Raw genomic sequence first — 12,401 nt, forward strand, 5'->3', positions numbered from 1 at the left:
ACAGGCAACGTTTAGAAAACGTTCGCCTACCTGCAGGTGGAGGAGAGGGGGAGAAAGGCGACACCGTCTTCCCACCACCCAAGCGGCGAGACGGCCCGGCGCCCGGTTCATAGCTTCTCCTCTGGAAGTCATACTGCACCATTGGGGGAAAAAGCATTACCAGTAATCCTGGGCAGAACTGACGTAGTGACACTAGGCGGAGTTCCACAGAGTTATGAGAAAACTCAGTGGAACTCTGCTTTGCTCCGCCATCCACCTCCACAGAAGCAGGGCTCAGGGTCTGGGCTCTGGCAGACCCCAGGGTACAGGATGCCACATCCTGTGGCCAGCCGAGGGTCTGTGTGCCCAGGATGGAGGTCACTTGTGCCCAGGCAGGATCCCAGATCCCCCCAGCCTGGGTGGGTTGAGAAGCAAGGACCGAACCCCGGCCTGGGCTTCAGGCAGGATCTGGGGTGTGGGAGCCCTAATCTAATCCTACAGCCTACTGAGCCTGGGATCGGGGTCCCTGGTGCCTGGGGAGGCTCCCCCCTCCCTGGCCTGGCTTGGTTCAGAAGCAGGGACCGGTCCAGGGCATGGGCTCCGGCGGGCCCTGGGGTGCAGGAGCTCACATCCTATAGCCAGCCGAGGGTCTGGGTGCCTGTCCTGGGGTCCATCAGGCCTGGGCAGGCCTCCCCTGCTTCACCTGCATGTCAAGGTGCCTGTGAGCCCTGGTTCAGAGTTCGTTGGGGGCCCCCCGCACAACCCAATGCCCAAGAACCAGCTAAGGGCTCTGGTGAGCCCCAGGACACAGAGCTCCCAAACCCTCCAAAGGGCAGGTGGAAGCCCTCCCGCGAAGGATCGGGGTGGGCAGATTGGTATCCTTCGGGCTTGGCCATCTGGTCGTGCCTTTCCCCTCAGCCATCTGGTCACGCGCAATGCTTTCCAATGGGGTGACCAGATGGCTGGGCTGCCCTTGAAGTCCTGATGAGGGCTCGTTTGCCTCCCCAATCCCAGCCAGGGCTTCAGGAGCTCGGATGCATTCGCACCTTGTTTCCCCTTGCGCCACTAGGTTTTGCTCACCCCTCCAACTCATGCAAGTATTAGACTCCTTGGTCCATGTTTCAAGACAGGTCAGGTGGGTAACCAACATCGCCGCAGACCCCTTGCACCCGGCATGGGCCTCCCCACCCGGCGGCAGAACACGGTCACGGCTCACTGAGCACACTCCATCCCAGTCAACAGTCTTGCCCGGAGCACGGGCCCCATCCCCCCTGCCCCACCCAGGAGCGCCCCAAGGAGCGGGTGCCTGGGGGAGGTCAAGGAGACAGTTGAATCTCCCACGGCCCCGTGCACATGGAAAATCTGCTGCCAGGGAAGCTGTAACACCCTCTGCCAGGGCAGAAGGCCACCTGCCACCCGAAGCCTTACCAGCTGACCCTGAACCAGTCGCGGCACACAACCGTGGAGGAAATACACCCTGAGGGGGCTGGGTAGGCCCAAGCACCTGTCCCGCAGAGAGGATCCAGCCTACCAAGCCACCAACCTTCCCGCCGTGTTGAATCCTCCGGAAGGACTGCACGGACCCTACCTCTTTACCTCTCAACGGTTTCATGCCTTCTTGAACTCTCTCTTCAAAGTTATTTTAAACATTCCCTTATGGTACTTGTTGGCTATCATTTCAAGCCTGTATTTAGCCTTAGATGGAGTGCTCTACCCGCTTTGGGCTGCATTCCCAAGCAACCCGACTCCGAGAAGATCTGATACCAGAGCACCGGTGGCCGCTACCAGCCTAACACCTTCTGCGGGGCAAGCTTCGACCAGAAGGACTTGGGCCCCCTGATCAATGCAGGGGCGTTGGTCTTCTGTACGCCACATTTCCCGTACCCGGTGCCGGGTGGGTGTTTGGTGCTGTGCTCTTCCCTCTTCATTCTTTACTAGGGGAATCCTGCTTAGTTTCCTTTCCTCTGCTTAGTAATATTCTTAAATTCAGCAGGTCACCAGATCTGACTTGAGGACGTAGTCAGAAAAATGCCAAAGCGTTAGGGGGAGCCGGGGAAGGCCAGACCCTGCCAGAGCAGGCGCCGGGCATCCCGGCACCGTACGCCATCTTTCCCTGGCTCGGTTGTGGAGGGGGTTTGCCCTCCCCGAGAAGCCGGCCGTGGAAGTGGGCGTCTGGAGCACGTGTGCGAGAACAGCCGGTGGGACACCCCAGACAGCAATGCACGCAGCCAGGTACCCCAGGTCGGGCCCAGGGTGGACCGGTCGCTGGCACCTCCTCCTCGCTGAGGTGGAGAAGCAGGGTTAGGTGCACCAGCGCAATACCTCCTCAACAGGACCCGGTGAGGGACCCTGCCAAGGACAATCAGGGGGTCTGACCTTGTGAGGGGTTGAAAGGAAGTGGATCTAACCCTACAATAGGCCCTGCCGCGTCCTGGGTAAGCCAGGGTGATTCACGATCAAGTGACCCTCAGACAGGCGTAGCCCTTGGAGGAACCCAGGGCCGCAAGGTGCATTCGAAGTGTTGATGAACAATGTGTCCTGCAATTCACACTATTTCTCGCAGCTAGCTGTGTTCTTCATCGACGCGTGAGCCGAGTGATTCAACACCAAGAATCACAGGCAATTTTTTGAAAATGTTTGCCGGCCTGCTGGCTATGCGAGATGGGAGGAAGGTGACGTTGTCTGTCCACCGCCCGCACCTCGACACGGCTCAGGCGCCCCATTTAAGGCTTCCCCTCTGGGAGTTGGGAGAAAAAAAGCGTTACCAGAAACCCTGGGTGGAGCTGAGGTAGTGCCACTACGCTGAGTTCCACGGAGTTATGAAAAAACTCAGTGGAACTCCACTTCACTCTGCCACCTGCCTCCATAGAAGCAGGGCTCAAGACCTGGGCTCCGGTGGGCCCCAGAGTGCAGGAGGCCACGTCCTGCGACCAGCCGAAAGTCTTTGTGCCGAGGACAGGGGACCCTTGTGCCCGGGCAGGCTCCCAGATCCCCCTGGCTGGGTTAAGAAGCAGGGACCGAGCCTGGGGCCTGGGCTTTGGGCAAGGCCTGGGGTGCAGGAGCCCCCTTCCTGTGGCCTGCCAAGGGTCTGTCTGCCCAGGATGGGGGTCCCTGGTGCCCGGGGAGGCAACCCCGGCCTTTTTGGGTTCAGAAGCGAGGACCGTTCCGGGGCCTGGGCTCCAGTGGGCATTGTGGTGCGGGAACCAACGTCTTACGGCCAGCCAAGGGTCTGAGTGCCCATCCCGGGGGTCCATCGGCCCACAGGTGCCATTACATGGGCCTGCATGTAATGGCACCTGCGGGCCCCGGGTCAGAGTTCCATTGGAAGCCCCCATTGCAGCCCCATGCCTGAGACCCAGCTAAGGAAAGCAGAGCCCCCAAGCCCTCCAAAGGGCAGTTGGGAGCCCTCCCGCGAAGGCTTAGGGCGGGCAGATTGGCATTCTTCGGGTCAAGTCATCTGGTCGCGCCTTTCCCCTCGGCCATCTGGTCGCACGCAATGCTTTCCAATAGGGCGGCCAGATTCCCGGGCTGCCCTGGATGTCCCTATGAAGGCTTGTTTGCCTCCCCAATCCCAGCCAGGGGTCCGGGACATTAGGCGCATCTGCACCTTGGGTCCACTCCATCACTCAGTGTGCACAGGTCAGTAGAAAAGGGGGTACCTTCCTCCAGATTACTAAGGACAGGGTACGCTGGATCCCCTCATGGGCTGGGGGATCTCATCTGGCGAACACATGGGCTAGGGCCGGGCAAACCCCCCCCTGTTCGGGGCTCCGTCCTCTAGCCTGCTGTGTGGCAGAGTGGCCGGGACGGGCTCCATCAGGCCCGGGCGGTCCTCACTTGGGTGTCCTGGCCCGAGAGCTCTGGCCAGGTGCTCCCTACACTGGGCTCTGTCCTCCGCTCTGTCATGTGTCCGGGGCCTGTTGGGCATAACCCAGCTTGGCTTGGGTTCAGGAGATCCAGCAGGGGCCCATTATGGCCCTGGGGTGGAGGGGGCCCTCCCCGGGCACGTCCTTGAGACTGCCGATTGTCAGGGCGCCCAGGACACGGGACGTGGGGAGGCCTCCACTGCGCATGTCAGCCAAGGATCTCTGGCGGGGCATCGGGGAACTGGGCTCCGCCCCCCTGCTCTACCATGGTCCCAGGATGGGGGTCTGTTAGGCCCGGTATGGCCTCCCTCCTGCTTCAGCCGCCTGTCAAGGTGCCTTGGGAACCCCGGTTCAGAGGTTCGTCGGGGACCCCGGTCCCCAGCGCTGGGTGCGAGGCCCAGCCAGGGTCTCTGAGCCCCCAGGATGCAGAGCCCTCCAAAGGGCAGGCAGGAGCCAGGGCTCAGGCGCGTCCACGCCTTAGGTGCCCTTTGTCACTCGGTGTGCACCAGTTACCAGGGACAGGGTATGCCAGAACCCCTTGTGGGCTGGGGGATCTCAGCCGGTGACCAGATGGGCTAGGGCTGGGTACAAATCTTTACCCTTGTCCGGGGCTCTGTCCTCCAGCCTGCCGCTGGGCAAAGTGCCCGGGGTGGGTTCAATGGGCCCAGGTGGTCCTCCCTTGGTTCTCTGGACCCAAGAGCGCTGGCTGGGTGCTCCCTACACTGGTGTCCAGCCTCTTCTCTACCATGGGCCCAGGGTGGGCATTCCCTAGCTTGGCTTGTGTTCAGGAGCTCCAGGAGGGGTTCTTGGTGGCCCTGGGGTGGAGGGTGCCCTACCCACCCCAGGCTTAGTCCTCTGTCCCACCGCGTAGCAGGGTGCCCGGGACACGGGCCTTGAGGAGGCCTCCCCTGCACATGCTGCCCCAGGACCACTTGCCAGGCCCAGAGGACTGGGCTCCATCCCCTTGCTCTGCCGTGGTCCCAGGACGGGAGTCTGCCGGGCCTGGGCAGGCCTCCCTCCTGATGTGCCCACCTGTCAAGGTGCCTGGGGGATGCCTGGTCGGAGGTCCATCCAGGATCCCCATCCTCAGCCCCGGGCCTGAGGCCCAGCCGGGGTCTCCAAGCTCCCATGACGCAGATCCTGATGGGTGCTCCCGCCATGGGCTCTGTCTCCTGGTCTGCTGATCTGCCAGGGGCCCAGGATAGGGTACCATAGTGCCTGGGGAGCCTCCCCATGCTTGGCTTGGTTCTGGAGCTCCAGCCGGGGCCCCTGAGGGCCCTGGAGAGCGCAGTCTTCCCACCCTGGGCTCTTTCTTTGGCCTGCCACATGGCAGGGTGCCTGGGATGGGGTCCTGGGGGTACAGGGAGGCCCCACCCTGCATCTCTGGGCATGGGAACCCTGGCTGGGTCAAAGGGCCCACTGGATCCCAGTTCGGGTGCTCCAGCCCTGCGCCCCGTCATCGGCCTGCCACTCTGCCGAAGGTCCAAGACGGGGTTCTGTCGTGCCTAGGGAGCCTCCTCCTACTTGGCTGGGTTCTGGAGCTCCATCTGAGGCCCCTGAAGGCCCTGGGGAGGGTGGCCTCTCCAACCTGGGCTCCGTCCTGGGGCCTGCCGCATGGCAGAGTGCCGGAATGGGGTACCACTGGCTCGGGGAGTCTCCACCTGCGGGTCTCGGCCCGGGACCCCCAGCTGGGTACATGGCCCACCGGGCCTTGGGTCGGGTGCACCAGTTCTGGGCCTTGTCTGCCGGCCTGCCACTCTGCCAATGGCCTGAGACGAGGTTTTGTCATGTCTGGAAATCCTCTCCCTGCTTGGCTGGGTTCAGGAGCCCTGAAGGTCCCCGGGGAGGGCAGCCTCTCCGCCCAAGCTCTGTCCTTGGGCCAGCCACTTAGCAGGGTGCCTCTGGCCCTGGGAGCCCCGGCTGGGTCCAGGTCAGGGGCCCTGCCGGGTACCGGGTTGGGTGCTTCAACCCCGGGCCCCATCCCCAGCCTGCCGCTATGCCAAAGACCTGAGACGGGATCCATCATGCTAAGGGAGCCCCTGTGCTTGACTGGGTTCAGAAGCTCTGTCTAGGCCCCTGAGGGCCCTGGGGAGACCGGCCCCATCCTCCGGCCTTCCATGTGTCAGGGTGCTCGGGACGGGGTTCCGCAGGCGTGGGGAGGCTTCCTCTGGGCCCCTGAGCCCAGGAGACCCGATGAGGTCCAGAGGCCCGCCGATACCCAGGTTGGGCACTTCCAACCTGCACCCCATCCTCCAGCCTGCCGCTCCACTAAGGGCACAGGATGAGGGTCAGTCCATCCCATACAGACCTCCGCCACTTCGCTTGCTTGTCAAGGTGTCCACGGGCCTCCGGTTGGAGGCCCCGTCGGCTCCCCCTCGCAGTCCCCGGGCTGAGGCCTAGCTCGGGCCCCAGTCCTCCTGCCCCCCATTCCCCTCTCCCCGCTCACCCTTTCGTTAGGGCACAGAGCGACCAGATGGCTACCCTTCGAGACCAGCCATCTGGTCACCCCTTTCCCCTCTGCCATCTGGTCGCACCTATTACCTCTGCAATCTGGTTGCGTGCAATGCTTTCCAATGCGGAGACCGGGTGGCCGGGATTCTCTGGAAGTTCTGATGAAGGCTCATTTGCCTCCCCGATCACAGCGAGGGCTCCGGGACTTCGGGCACATTTGCGCCTTGGGTCCCCTCCTTCACCCTGTGCGCATGGATTACAAGAAAGAAGGGTATTTTTCCTCCAGATTACAAGGGCGCAGGTCCAACGGGAGGTCTGGCAATTCCGAGACAGGAAAGGTGGGACCTGGGCCTGCCCACCAGGGTCCCCAGGGGCACGGTTCTGTGCCTGCCTCCCAGCCTTTCTCGAAGGGCCTTTCCGCTGAACCTGCTTGCCCCAGGAGCAGGCAGGGACGCAAAGCCGGCATCCCCGCCAGCACGGCCTGCCAGGGGGACCCCCTTGCCGTACTCCGATCAATTGGGTACACTCAGTCCGTTTAGGGATGGACTACTTGGCCAGCCTCAGCTGTTGTTTCAAGCAAAGAGCATCCACCCTGCATGGACAGTCTGACTTGAGGGCATGCTGCCTGGCCCTTCCCCTTACCGAGCGGAGCAAAGGCTGAGCAGCCCTGGTAGCTTGCACCCCCAGTGGTCCCACCCGAGCTGAAGGGGTCTGGTGGCACCAGCCATTTCCGCAGCAGCTCAGAATGGCCATTTTGAGCCGTGCTGCAGCCACTCCTGCGTCTCGCTCAGGCTGCGCCTCGACCCACTTCTCTCCTCCTGGGGAGATGGCTGGGCCCGCCGGTGCACGTGCAACTGCACCTCTTCACCCCTCCAGCAAACCCTCTGGCCGAGGCAGGTGGGCTCCTTCACCTAGCAGGCTCCTTAGAGGGAGGGGTGTGCAAAGGTTGTTGGTCAGGAAGTCTAGCAAGCGGCTCCCAAACCGCACCCTGTCCGCTGGTGCGGCTACCTGGTTGATCCTGCCAGTAGCGTATGCTTGTCTCAAAGATTAAGCCATGCATGTGTAAGTACACACTGCCGGTCTAGTGTAACTGTGAATGGCTCATTAAATCAGTAAGGGTTCATTTGATCGCTCTATCTGTTACTTGTATAAATGTGATAATTCTAGAGCTAATACATGCCGACGAATGCTGACCTCCAGGGATGCATGCATTCATCAGATCAAGACCAATCCGGGCCGCTTTGGTGACTCTAGAAAACCTGGGACCGATTGCACGTCCACGCGACGGTGATGATACATTTGGATGTCTGCCCTTTCAACTTTCAATGGTACTTTCTGTGCCTGCTACGGTGACCATGGGTAACGGGGAATCAGGGTTCAATTCCGGGGAGGGAGCCTGAGAAACGGCTACCACATCCAAGGAAGGCAGCAGGCATGCAAATACCCACTCCCGACTTTGGAAGGTAGTGATGAAAAATAACAATAACGGACACTTTCGAGGCCCTGTAATTGGAATGAGTACACTTTAAATCCTTTAACGAGGATCCATTGTAAGGCAAGTCTGGTGCCAGCAGCTGCAGTAATTCCTAATCCAACAGCGTATATTAAAGTTGCTGCAGTTAAAAAGCTTGTAGCTGGTTCTTGGGATCGAGCTGGCAGTCTGCAGCAACGTGAGCTACCGCCTGTCCCTGCCTCTTGGCGCCCCCTTGATGCTCTTGACTGAGTGTCCTGGGGGTCCAAAGCATTTACTTATAAAAAATGTGAGTGTACCAAGCAGGCCATTCGCCTGAATACTTCAGCTAGGAATAATGGAATAGGACTCCGGTTCTATTTTGATAGTTTTCGGACCTAGGGCCATGATTAATAGGGATGGCTGGGGGCATTTGTATTGTGCCACTAGAGGTGAAATTCTTGGACCAGCACAAGATGAACCAAAGCAAAAGCATTTGACAAGAATGTTGTCATTAATCATGAACGAAAGTCAGAGGTTCAAAGATGATCAGATACCGTTTCAGTTCTGACCATAAACAATGCCGACTAGCGATCCGGCAGCGTTATTCCCATGACCCGCCAAGCAGCTTCTGGGAAACCAAAGTCATTGGTTTCCAGGGGGAGTATGGTTGCAACGCTAAAACTTAAATGAAGTGATGGACGGGCACCACCAGGAGTGGAGCCTGCGGTTTAAATTGACTCAACACGGGAAACCTCACCCGGCCCGGACACAGAAAGGATTGACAGATTGATAGCTCTTTCTCGATTCTGTGGGTGGTGGTGCATGGCCGTTCATAGTTGGTTGAGCGATTTGTCTGGTTAATTCCGATAACGAACAAGACTTATCCATGCTAACTTGTTACGACCCCCAGCGGTCAGCATCCAACTTCTTAGAGGGACAAGTGGTGTTCAGCCACACGAGATAGAGCAATAACAGGTATGTGATGCCCTTAGATGTCTGGGGCTGCATGTGCGCTACACTGAACAAATCAGCCCAACAGGTGTGGGTAACCCACTGAACCCCATTTGTGATATGTATTGGGGATTGCAATTAATTCCCACGAACGAGAAATTGCCAGTAAGTGCAGGTCAAAAACTCGCTTTGAATAAGTCCCTGCCCTTTGTACACACAGCCCATTCCTACTACCGATTGGATGGTTTAGTGAGGTCCTCGGATCGTCCCCACTGGGGTCGGCAACGGCCCTGGCGGAGCGCCGAGAAGACGATCAAACTTGACTATCTAGAGGTAGTAAAAGTCGTAACAAGGTTTCCATAGGTGCACCTGCAGAAGAATCATTAACAGTGGAGTAGCCCAAGGGACCGAGGGCGCTAGCCCTCAGCTGCCTCCTGCAAGCACACTGTAGGCACAGGGCCTGGGCCTGGCGTGCCCGGCTGACAGCGCGGTCCTTGGCCGCATGGGGCGCTAGGGTGAGGACCAGGCCTTTGGCAGGCCTCTTCCACCGGGGAGGACCCAACTGATGAATGAGGGACCGGGGATGGCGGGCAGCCCCCATCCCTGTCCCTCTCTGGGAGGGGCACAGCAGTAGGCCCTCCGAAGAAGGAACCCACGCTCACCCAGCAAGACCCCTGCGATGGGGAGAAATTGATTGACAGTGCCTCCTCAGCTGGTACCGCCCCCCCTCGAAAAGTCATGCTCGTGCCTGGGCCCTCCTGTGCCCGAGTCCCAGCCCAATCAGGCTTTGGGTGACTGAGAAGGGGTCCTTCTTGTGTGGCAAGGAAGTCTGGAAGAGAAGGAACCAAGGGACTGTGAGGGTACCCTGGCTCCTCTCGGTGGGAGCCGTGAGGGATGGGGAGCCACCTTGCTCTTCTCTTCAGGTGCCTCCGACCTGGGCAAGGGTGGGGTGGGCTGCTCGCCAGTCTGCAGGCACAACTCAGGCTGCCTGGTGACGGACAGCTGACATGCAGGTAGGGCAACCCTCCCTCGTTTCCTGGTACCCGATTTGACCTGGTCCCGTGTAGCCAGGCTGAGGGGTTTGAAGACTCACATGGTGGGGTCTGCTCCCATTGCTCCGGGATCCTTCCTTGCCTGCAGGTGGGTATGGGGGACTCCCAGGCCGAGCTCCTTGTAACGCTTTTTTCTCCTAACAGTACAGTATGACTACCAGAGGGGAAGCCTTGAACGGGGCGCCCGGGCCGTCTCACAGTGCGGGCGGTGGATGGACGGCATCGCCTTCCCCCTGCCTCTCCTGCAGCCGCAGGTGGGCGAATATTTTTTTTAAGTTGCCTGCGATTCTTGGTGGTGGATCACTTAGCTTGCGCGTCAATGAATAATGCAGCTAGCTAAGTAAGAATCCCCCCTAAACCGTAACGATACTGCAGTGCTGTGGAGCCTCGGTTGGCCTGGGATAGCTGGCCTATCTCAGGGGGCCGGTGCATAAAACCACTCACTTGGGGACCTGAGGGTAGACGGAAGGGGGCCGCCTCCATGCCCTTAGTGCACCACATGTTTGTGGGGCACCATTGCTAAATCATTCATAGACAACCTGATTCTGGGTCATAGTTTCATAGGTAGCAGAGTAGCTACCTGTTAGACCTAGGTTTTTCTAGACTACATAGGGTAGCCTGGCACAGAGCAGCATCAGCTAAACCCCCTCGAGGCTTTGTGTAGTGCTTACAATCTCACCCACAGTAACCCAGTGAATGACCAACCAAAATAATGACACCACACCAGTTTAGAAAAATACCGGTTCCTTTTATAAAATTCTTTAATGTATCTTTCTTTTCTTTAGAGCCGGGTTTCAGTTTCAGATTATTTAACCTTATCACATTCAATTATTGGTTCATCGCAAAATTCATTTGGCAATTTCAGTATTTCTCTACCCCCAAGTATGAAGGTCACGTTGAGAAATCCCTACAACTTAGAGTTGCAATCTCTTACATTCCCCATCTATTCGGGTTGATAATTAAACAGGCTTCTTTACAATAAATCATATCTGGTACATTACATTTCGCCAGGTGCAGCTCCCCCCGCACAGCTTCATACAATCATGATTAGGCTCTGGTGGGAGTAGTTGAATTACTGGAGAAGACAAGCAAGATATTACATCCCTGAAGAACAGCTCTCAACACCCTATAAACTTATTAAACTACTGAGCCCATCAGAGTAAACACAGGTGCTGCCAGCCTTTCGGATATCGTGTCCTCCACCCTCCAGGATGTTCACCACCAATCACCTTTTGTTCCCCCAGAACTCTCTGGTGATCCCCACTTGGTTCGCTACTTCCCGTTTCCCTGAAGCCCCTCGGCTTCCAGCTTACTCTCCCTCACAAGTTCCGTTATGGGCAGGTAGTTTCTCACATGGATCACCCCCTCACTGAGAGGATTGTCTCGGGTTTGCTATATCTCCTAAATGAGTGTCACACAGGTAATTTGCTGTCTCCTTACGTGTCCCCGGTTGTTCAGCTACTTGGGGTAAGTTCCGGCAGGGACTCGTTTGCTCCTCCCCGCCCCACCACTCTCCCACGCTTACTTGTGGTGTCTTGGCTTCTCTGCCCACTTGTGCTGCGTTATACGAGTGTCGGCGGCCACTGTCTCTCCCTTGAACCGCTGCTCCGTTACCGCTGCCTCAGTCCGCCGCTTCGAGCCGCTTCCTGATCCTCGCAGACGCTCTCCTCAGGCACGAAGGCTCCGCCCCCGTCCGGCCTCCTCCTGCAGTCTCCCCGCCTCTTCCGACGCTACCTCAGGTTCCTCCGGATGGCAACACGGTTCAGCTGGGCTCTTCCTCCTCTTCCGATCCCACGACAGGGATCCCACACGGCAGTGGCGCTTCCTTCGGATAAGGTCAACAGCCGGTTCCGCCGCTTCTCTTCACAATGTGGACTCCGGGCTTATGTGCTGCAGTCGCGGCAGTTTTAACTCCTTGACCCCTGATTCCTTTACCATTCAGAGTGTCACTGTGTCCAGGTTCGCTTCCACTGCACACGTGCCTTCAGGGCAGGACTTCACAGGTCACTTGAGAGCCACGCTGCGAGAGTCACTGATGGTTTTAAAACTTGCCACGGAGTCTTCTGTTTCTTAATATGGTTGCTGTGGCAGTGGGGTTTGGTCAGCCTATGAGGGGTCACTTCCCAGTAGAGCAACAGCCGGCCCCAAAGGTCGATCTTGTCACTACTAGTGTGATATCCTCCTCCTCAAGTCGCCTCTCTCCGCACTGGTCAATTCCAATATTGTCCCAAAATGGCTCCCTGGTCACTGGCCTTTTATAGGCTGGCCTCAGACCCCTGGAAGCTACTAGTTGGTTCTGGAACCTTCCTCGTGCTAGCCTATGGGTCTGCCACCCTTAGGTGACCGTTATGGCAGTTAGTAGCCACCATTTTAGGAATCATGTTCTAACAGTTGCTTTCTGTGAGGAAAACTAGGCCTTGGTAAAACAATAGGCCCAAGAAACACCTAGCCCCCACGAGAACACTGGAAAAATTCTGGTGGACATTAAAAAAAAGAAAATACATAACTGGATTCACTGGAATGCCAAAGGGGACAAAATAAATAATAATTGTGAGGGAACTCACAGGGGCAGACAGGTCTAACACTACCTCACTGCAATCTATTGAGTCATGTTCTGAGCCAAGCTTTTGTCTTTCCATCTATGGGTGC

General features: G+C 58.2%; 1 non-coding gene and 1 pseudogene across 1 annotated transcript; one reads left to right on the forward strand and one right to left on the reverse strand.

Moving 5' to 3' along the window:
• Nucleotides 1-2,440: 2,440 nt before the first annotated feature.
• Nucleotides 2,441-2,594, reverse strand: LOC144779695 (5.8S ribosomal RNA). Its single transcript, XR_013600710.1, has one exon. It is a non-coding gene; the product is annotated as a 5.8S ribosomal RNA (ribosomal RNA).
• Nucleotides 2,595-7,301: 4,707 nt separating this feature from the next.
• LOC144781552 (18S ribosomal RNA) lies at nucleotides 7,302-9,086 on the forward strand (annotated as a pseudogene).
• The last annotated feature ends 3,315 nt before the right edge of the window (nucleotides 9,087-12,401 follow it).

This window comes from Lissotriton helveticus, chromosome 1_1 (assembly GCF_964261635.1).
Source record: "Lissotriton helveticus chromosome 1_1, aLisHel1.1, whole genome shotgun sequence".
Classification (NCBI taxonomy): domain Eukaryota; kingdom Metazoa; phylum Chordata; class Amphibia; order Caudata; family Salamandridae; genus Lissotriton; species Lissotriton helveticus.